General features: G+C 34.9%; 1 pseudogene; it reads right to left on the minus strand.

Moving 5' to 3' along the window:
* Positions 1 to 889: 889 nt before the first annotated feature.
* LOC145608667 (nuclear intron maturase 3, mitochondrial pseudogene) lies at positions 890 to 3,328 on the minus strand (annotated as a pseudogene).
* Between the last annotated feature and the right edge of the window lie 3,803 nt (positions 3,329 to 7,131).

A 7,131-nucleotide genomic window follows, 5' to 3' on the forward strand; every position in this document is an offset into this window, starting at 1 on the left:
GTTCAAGCTTTACGCGCAGTTGTAGAGAAGAGAAGTTTGGGAGATGATCTGCAGCTGTGCCGAAAAGCTATGTGAGATGATCTGCAAATGTGCGAAAAAGAGTGTTCTAGGTTTAGGAGCATTAAGCCAGAAAACAGGGGAGCTAATCCATGGTTTTGTATTACCTTGGGTGAGTTGTGTCAAATCTTTGCGCAGTGTAGTTGCTGAAGCCTTTCGCCGTGTAAAGCTGTTTTATGACAACTAGTCAGAAAGCCCCAAGGACTTTATGAATCAAGCCAAGAATAAGATTGATGAGATATGGACTTCTAACGGGTAATAGAAGCCTCGGAAAAGACCAGGATCCATCATAACGGGTACTGGTATGAAATTGACTACCTGTTGTTTCTAATCAAGCTGCTGATGGAAGCCAATTGCAAGATAGTGACTTTACTTGGAATCGATTGTGAAAGACTGCCTTCCTCCTAATAAGCTGAAAATCCTTTGCAAGGAACCAACTGAGTTTATCATTAATATCATCATTGCAATTATCAGGTTTTCCTTGCCCAGTGATTATAAGGAACGGGTTTTACAAATTGATGGCTTACCTGTTACATACATTACTGATATGATAGTTTCATTTTGTGCTGAGAGGTAAAGTTTAGTGCAAAATATCAACATTAATTTAAATAAAAAAAAAATTAAAAAAATAAAAAAAAAATCAGTTTTTGTTAGGTTCTATAATTTCATAAGATTCAGCATAATGTAGTATTTTTGCTAAACTACCTATTACCAAGAACAATAACAAACCATTATTTAAGACAATCGATGTCTAAGATATATAGCAGTTTACTGCTATAGTTTCTAGCAGTTCTGATCAATTGCTAAAAGCAAGTGACGAAAGTATCTGGAAGTTATGCTTGTATATTCACTCAATGAAATTGATGTACAAATCACTATTCATACTAAACTACTAATGTCAACTTATACTACAAGTATATGTATAACAATAGTAAGAGATTGAGAGAAGCCAAACCAGAATAATTAGTTAATCTACTTCAACAAAAGAAGTGCAGTCAATATCTTGTAGAGTTATTTTACCCAAATGTAGATCACTAATATGGTCAGCACACAGAGCAAAACACCTCCTGCCCAAACTATCATGGATAGCAGCCATTCCTGGAACCCACTTCTTTTGATCCACTGGTTTAATGTTTGAGCGATTTTGCAGTAGCAAAACTTGGTAAGTAATTGTATCATTACAATCACAAAAATGAGCAGCACACGTACTAGATGGCACATCATATGCTAATCTGATTAGATTCAAGGCTAGAGCACTATCAACAGGTTTCGGATCTGAGAGATGGCCATCTCCAGTTCTTTTTACCTCCCTTTCAGAGGGAAAGTACAATTCCTCATTTCCATTCAAATCAGAAACTTTCAAATCCTTTGAAAAATGCCTAATGGTTTCAGCTTTTGTAGCATCGTGTTTTTCTGCTAGTGTCAAGAGACAGGAGAATCTCAAATGATAGGATACAACTGTTTTCACCATTTCAAAGTTACAACAGCAGCAGAAGTACTCGAGCCATCTTCTTCCTACCCCTGCATACCACTTTATGATATCAATATCTTCAAGGGCAGCCAGCAAACTGATCGGCCTAGGTCGACCCATATCATTGGTAAATCCTGCAAGCCTGACTGACTTTCTAACCAGCTCAATGGGTGCCGTGACTTTCATGCAGAGTCTTGTCAAATCCTCAACTGTCCTCTCACTGTATTTCCTCTCCTCTTCCTCTTCCTCTTTCCTTTTTTCTTCCTCTAATGCCTTCCTAGCCTTCACTGGATTCAAATGCTTGTCAACTTCCTCTTGAAACTTATCATAGGCATCAACGAGCTCTTGTGGCAGCTGATCTCTAATTCTTTTCAACGAAAGGAAATCACCAGCAGTAAGCTCTCGATGCCAACTCCATCTCTCTTCCACAGACTCCAAAAATTCCTGCACTACCTCATCCGCCCAAGAGCTAAAAATTTCTCTTACTTCATTCTCAATCTGGTAATCAAACTTAAACCTATTGTTACCATTCTTCAACTTATTAAATACATGGCTAAATAGCTTCATCCCCAACATCTTCCTATTCCTTTCCCTTGCATTTTTCATCTCCATCAACCTAACTTCCTTCTGCCTACGAAACTTCAACCGTGCCCTCTTGGCCTTCTCCGAGAGAGGAGGCCGCAGGACAGAAGGTGTAACAGCCCGAAACTCCATCCCCAAAAAATCAATCTTCTCTGAAACAGCACTATGGATAACAGTCCTCAGTCTATCCACCTTCAACTCCAACTCCCCTTCCAAATGCTTAACAACCCAATTCAACAAATCCATAGCCACCACCTTCGACCCCGAAGTAATCAACAACATCTCATCCAAATACCTAACAGCATACACCTTCAAAGGCTTATACACAGCACCATCACTCACATTATCATCATCAAACTTAGGATTCTGCTCATTAATTCGAAGCCGAATCCTCTGAACCTTCTTATCAAAATCATTCAAATATACATTTATCAAAACCCCACATAACCCACATTCTTGAGGCAATCCTTTCCCTAATTCAAACCCACCCAATTCAATTCTCGCCGCCTCGGTCTCAAACAACTTCTCAATCAATCCAATCAATCTCACATCATCAATTCTATCTCCTAACACAGAACACAACCTACCAACATGCCTAGAATCAAAAACAACTCTATCAAATGCAACAGTAAACCACCAATTAGGGTTTTCAACAGAGTTTTTCATGTATCGAATCGCGGTATGCCGGCCTAAACCCTCTCTACCCCCATAAACAAAGGTAGGGAACCCACCATCATATATCAAATCAAGCACCATTCTCAAAGCTTCAATTACAACTTTAAGCTTTAAATTGGGCAAAACAAGAGATTTACCTTTACTTTGAGAAGAACCCAATTTGACGCAGCAAGATCCCACATCAAATTCATTGCTAGAAAGTTCTTCAGCGAGTTGGTAGAGGTCGAACCGGGTCGAAACCGAGTCAAGAATGAGTTGAAACGAGCGAGTTGGGTGAGTGAGATTATGGGAAGCTGTGAAGAGAACAGAGGGTAAAGCGACGACGTTTTGGAGGAGATTGGAGAATTTGCCATTGTTGTAGTGAGAGAAGAGTAGGGTTTTGAGTTGGGGTTTAGTGAGAGGTTTAAGGGTTTGATCAATGTCAAAGGAGAGAGAATGAGAGAGGGTTGAATGGAGGAGAGAGAAAGTGAAATTGAAAGTGGGTGGTTTGATTGATGGGTTTATGGTTCTTAATCTTCTGGTTAATGCAAAGAGCATTGAAGCTTGAAGGAGTTTACTAGAGTGAGAAACAGAGGAAGAAGAAGAAACGAAGGGGAAGAAGAAGAAGATGCATTGATGTTTGGATTTTGGGGAAATTGGGAATGGGTCCATTAACTCAATTGTGTGGCTACTGGCTAGTCCATCTATTTGTGGGCTAGTAAACAATGGAAAAAAATTGCTCGTATCCAATAAAAAAAACTCCAACCGTTATTTGGTAAACGGTTATAAATGACGCTTAACAGCATTTGATAAAAGGAATTTAGGAAAATTTGGTAACGTAGGATGAGCGGCAAAAGATTTATGTAGACACTATATGTTCAACTCTTGACATATACTTGAGTAGAATATTGATAACAATTAACAGATGTGTAATACAATGCATAAGGTGTGATTTGGATAAAAATATTTCAGCTACTTCTTGTAAATTTGCAAAAATACATAGTATTTTTTAGATTTCGGTAAAGATTAAGTTTAACCCTACCTTAAAATTCCTTTTGATTTCCTTTTTATCTGTATCACTTTTATAATCTAAGAATTTGCCATGCTATTAAACCATATTTAAGGATCGTTGGTAAATGGTCATAACTCACAAGAATTATTACAAATATGTGTGTAATTGTGTAAGATTGCAAGGAAACTTCATTTTTTGTGATAATGGAATTCCATCCCCAAAGGACCTCTTCATATATTTCCATTGACAGTTTGCCACTAAATAAGTAATGGTTTGTAATATTTTTAGAAAAAATGAATTACATGTAGCAATGGAACTTTTCTATGGATAGTAACATTAGATTTTCACCATATTCTTACAAACTAAATTAATTCATTACCAATTGCCAAAAAAGTTTTTAGGAGTCTAGTGGTTACATACGTTTACAAAATAAGAAAAATATGTATGCTTACATCAAAAGCATGAAGTTTTTACCGTTTTACTACTATGACAGGATCACAGGATGTAGGAGAAATGAAGTGGAAGAAATGGAAGCATGTATGAATGTCCTTCGATTTCAAAGCTTATTTGAAAGTTGTGGGCTTGAAAAGGGCCATATATTCACTATTTTAGGCCGTTATGTACTAGATTAGTTCATCCAATTGTGGGCTAGATGAAATGGGTAAAGAAATGCTTATTACAATTATGGTTATTGAAACATATAAAATTTGTCAATGGTCACTTTTGTCAAATACAATTTTTAAAATTTCTTTTGGCAACTTCAAACCTTAAAAGCAACTTGTTTGATAAAATCTTTATTAATTTTACGACGTTAACCCTCTATTTTTCAACTTTAACTGATTCATGCTAGGTACGTGGCTTCATTTTTCCTAAATACACCCCTTTTTCCTCCAAAATTCCCCCATAAATACTCGGCTTCCCTCTCTTATTGATTAATTGGATGCATTTGTCTTAGTCGATGTCAAAATTGTCGTTATTGATTTTTTTAAAAAATATTTTTTTGGCCACTCCTCCTCCCTTATTGATTAACTAGTCCCTTTCATGAAAATTAAGGATAGTTGGCACAACGGCATAAGTATCATTCATCCACAGTAGACTTATCACATAGGAGGAACACCTTCTATCCACAACCTTTCGTCTAATTTGGTTAGAAAGAAATTGGACATTACTACCCTACATAGCCGACTTTATTGCAATGTTCTCTCTTTCTTAAATAAAACCTATTTAAAACATTGACTTGATTAAATTTAATTGTCTATCCTACCTCAATTCATATGTGAGAGTATTGAAAATTTGATATCGTGGTTAATTGATAATCATTGTCGTGTATCACTTTCTTCCTCATAAGTTTTATTTACCAATTGGTCCAATTAGACATTTACAATTGTGTAATCCTACTTTTGCCTATCAGTATGATATTTCTTACATGAGACAAACAGTTGTTTTTTTTTCTTTAATAAGAGAGTAATTAAGAATGTTCAATTACATCAAGACTATTAGGGCCTGTTCTCATTGACTGAACTTAGCTGAACTGAGCTGAGCTGAACTAAACTGAATTGAAATGAATATTTTATAGGAGAAAGAAATTAGGAGCTGAACCGAACTGAACTAAACTGAAAATAAACGTATAGGTCCTGTTCTCATTGACTGAACTCAGTTGAACTGAACTGAACTGAACTGAGCTGAACTAAACTGTACTGTACTGAAATGAATAATTTATAAGAGAAGGAAATTAGGAGCTGAAATAAACTGAATTTTAACGTATGAGAACACGCCGTTAGTACCTATTCTACGGTTCTACCTACTCCGCAGTTAAAAGTTAAAACAAATTCTACATGCAAGATAGCATATCAGCAATTTATTTACTGTATTAATATAAAAGTCACAAAATAAGGTGTATCTTATTTACTTGGCATATGTGTATCCCACCTCTCATCTTCTATCTTTATTTCTCGATCTAGTAATACCCACCCTCTTTAAGGGGCTGAGGAGCATTTACTCCACAATAGACATGGTACTATCTGAGTATCTGCTTGATATATATTACGTGGATAGTTTATCATGAAGTATTTTGTATGTAATGGTGATGTTATATGCAATACTTCGTAATTATTGTAGATGGGGTAAGTATTGTAGATGGGTTATCCTCAGTTTATGGGTACCATTTTTACTTGACTTTTTTGAATTAATTAGTTGACATTTACGCTGTAACTCTGTAAGACTTTGTATAATATAGACGTAATTAATTGAACAATCCCTCATTAGCACATACAGAGTTCTTCACTGGCTATAGTTATATAATTGTTGTACTCCGTATTCCTTTTTCTTATCAAACAAGCTTGAGTGCTTTCAAAAAAACAGATACTCGTAACAATTATATGTAGATTTTTCTATAACAATAATTATATGCAAATAAGTATATAATAATGACACTATTTTTCGTAATTTTGGACAAAATAAGAGGTTATTTTTATAATTATATATTATTAAACTCCACCCAAATTAGAAATTATCAAATTACATGATGACTCATGAATTATTTCCTATCAAGCAACCTAAAACTCTAAAAGTCGACCATACACAAAATATGAACAATGTTAAACTCAAATTAAAAAGTAAAATGTCCAACAACCTATTCGATTAATCAAAGTAGGTCGGTCACAAAAATCAATAATTAGGTTTTTTTTTAAAAAAAAAAAATCAGCTAAATTTATCCCAAAAAAAAATCTGCAAAAACACGGGTCTAACGCTGAGAGTGATGATAAGAAAGCAAGCAGCATGTTCCACGGAAAAGAATTACGGAGTATACGAATTGTACGTTTTCTTTTCGTTTCGTTCCATATTATTAGGAAGATTTTACAATTATTTATATCTATGAAACTTCCTGGAAAATACCCTCTCTCATACCGTGCCCCCTTGGGACATTATCTCTTATTTAATTTTTAGCTTTTCAATTTCTACTGATTTTAATTTTATAATATTCAGTTAATTTATCCGAACAGAAACATAAATTCTGTGAACAGAATTAATTTATTTTTCATAAAGATAAGGGTAATTCAGGGTAAGACTTTTTTGTATGCCCATAATACATGAAGCATTGCAGCTTGCTTTAGGGTATATTCTGTTCACCTTATTTTCACTTATTTTAGGTATAATAAGTTTAAATCAGGTTTGATAAGTTTTAATAAGGGTTACCCAAATACAAATTAGAATCAAAATAAGTTTTAATAAGGTCTAATAAATTCAAATTAGTGAAAATAAGGTGAATAGAACACTCCCTTATATAAAAATTCTACCGTAGTTGTCAACTACGGACGACTACAGACGACTATGGACGACTACAATAAGAGATTAA

The sequence above is a fragment of the Chenopodium album genome, chromosome 23 (genome assembly GCF_948465745.1).
Source record: "Chenopodium album chromosome 23, dcCheAlbu1.1, whole genome shotgun sequence".
In the NCBI taxonomy this organism is placed as follows: domain Eukaryota; kingdom Viridiplantae; phylum Streptophyta; class Magnoliopsida; order Caryophyllales; family Amaranthaceae; genus Chenopodium; species Chenopodium album.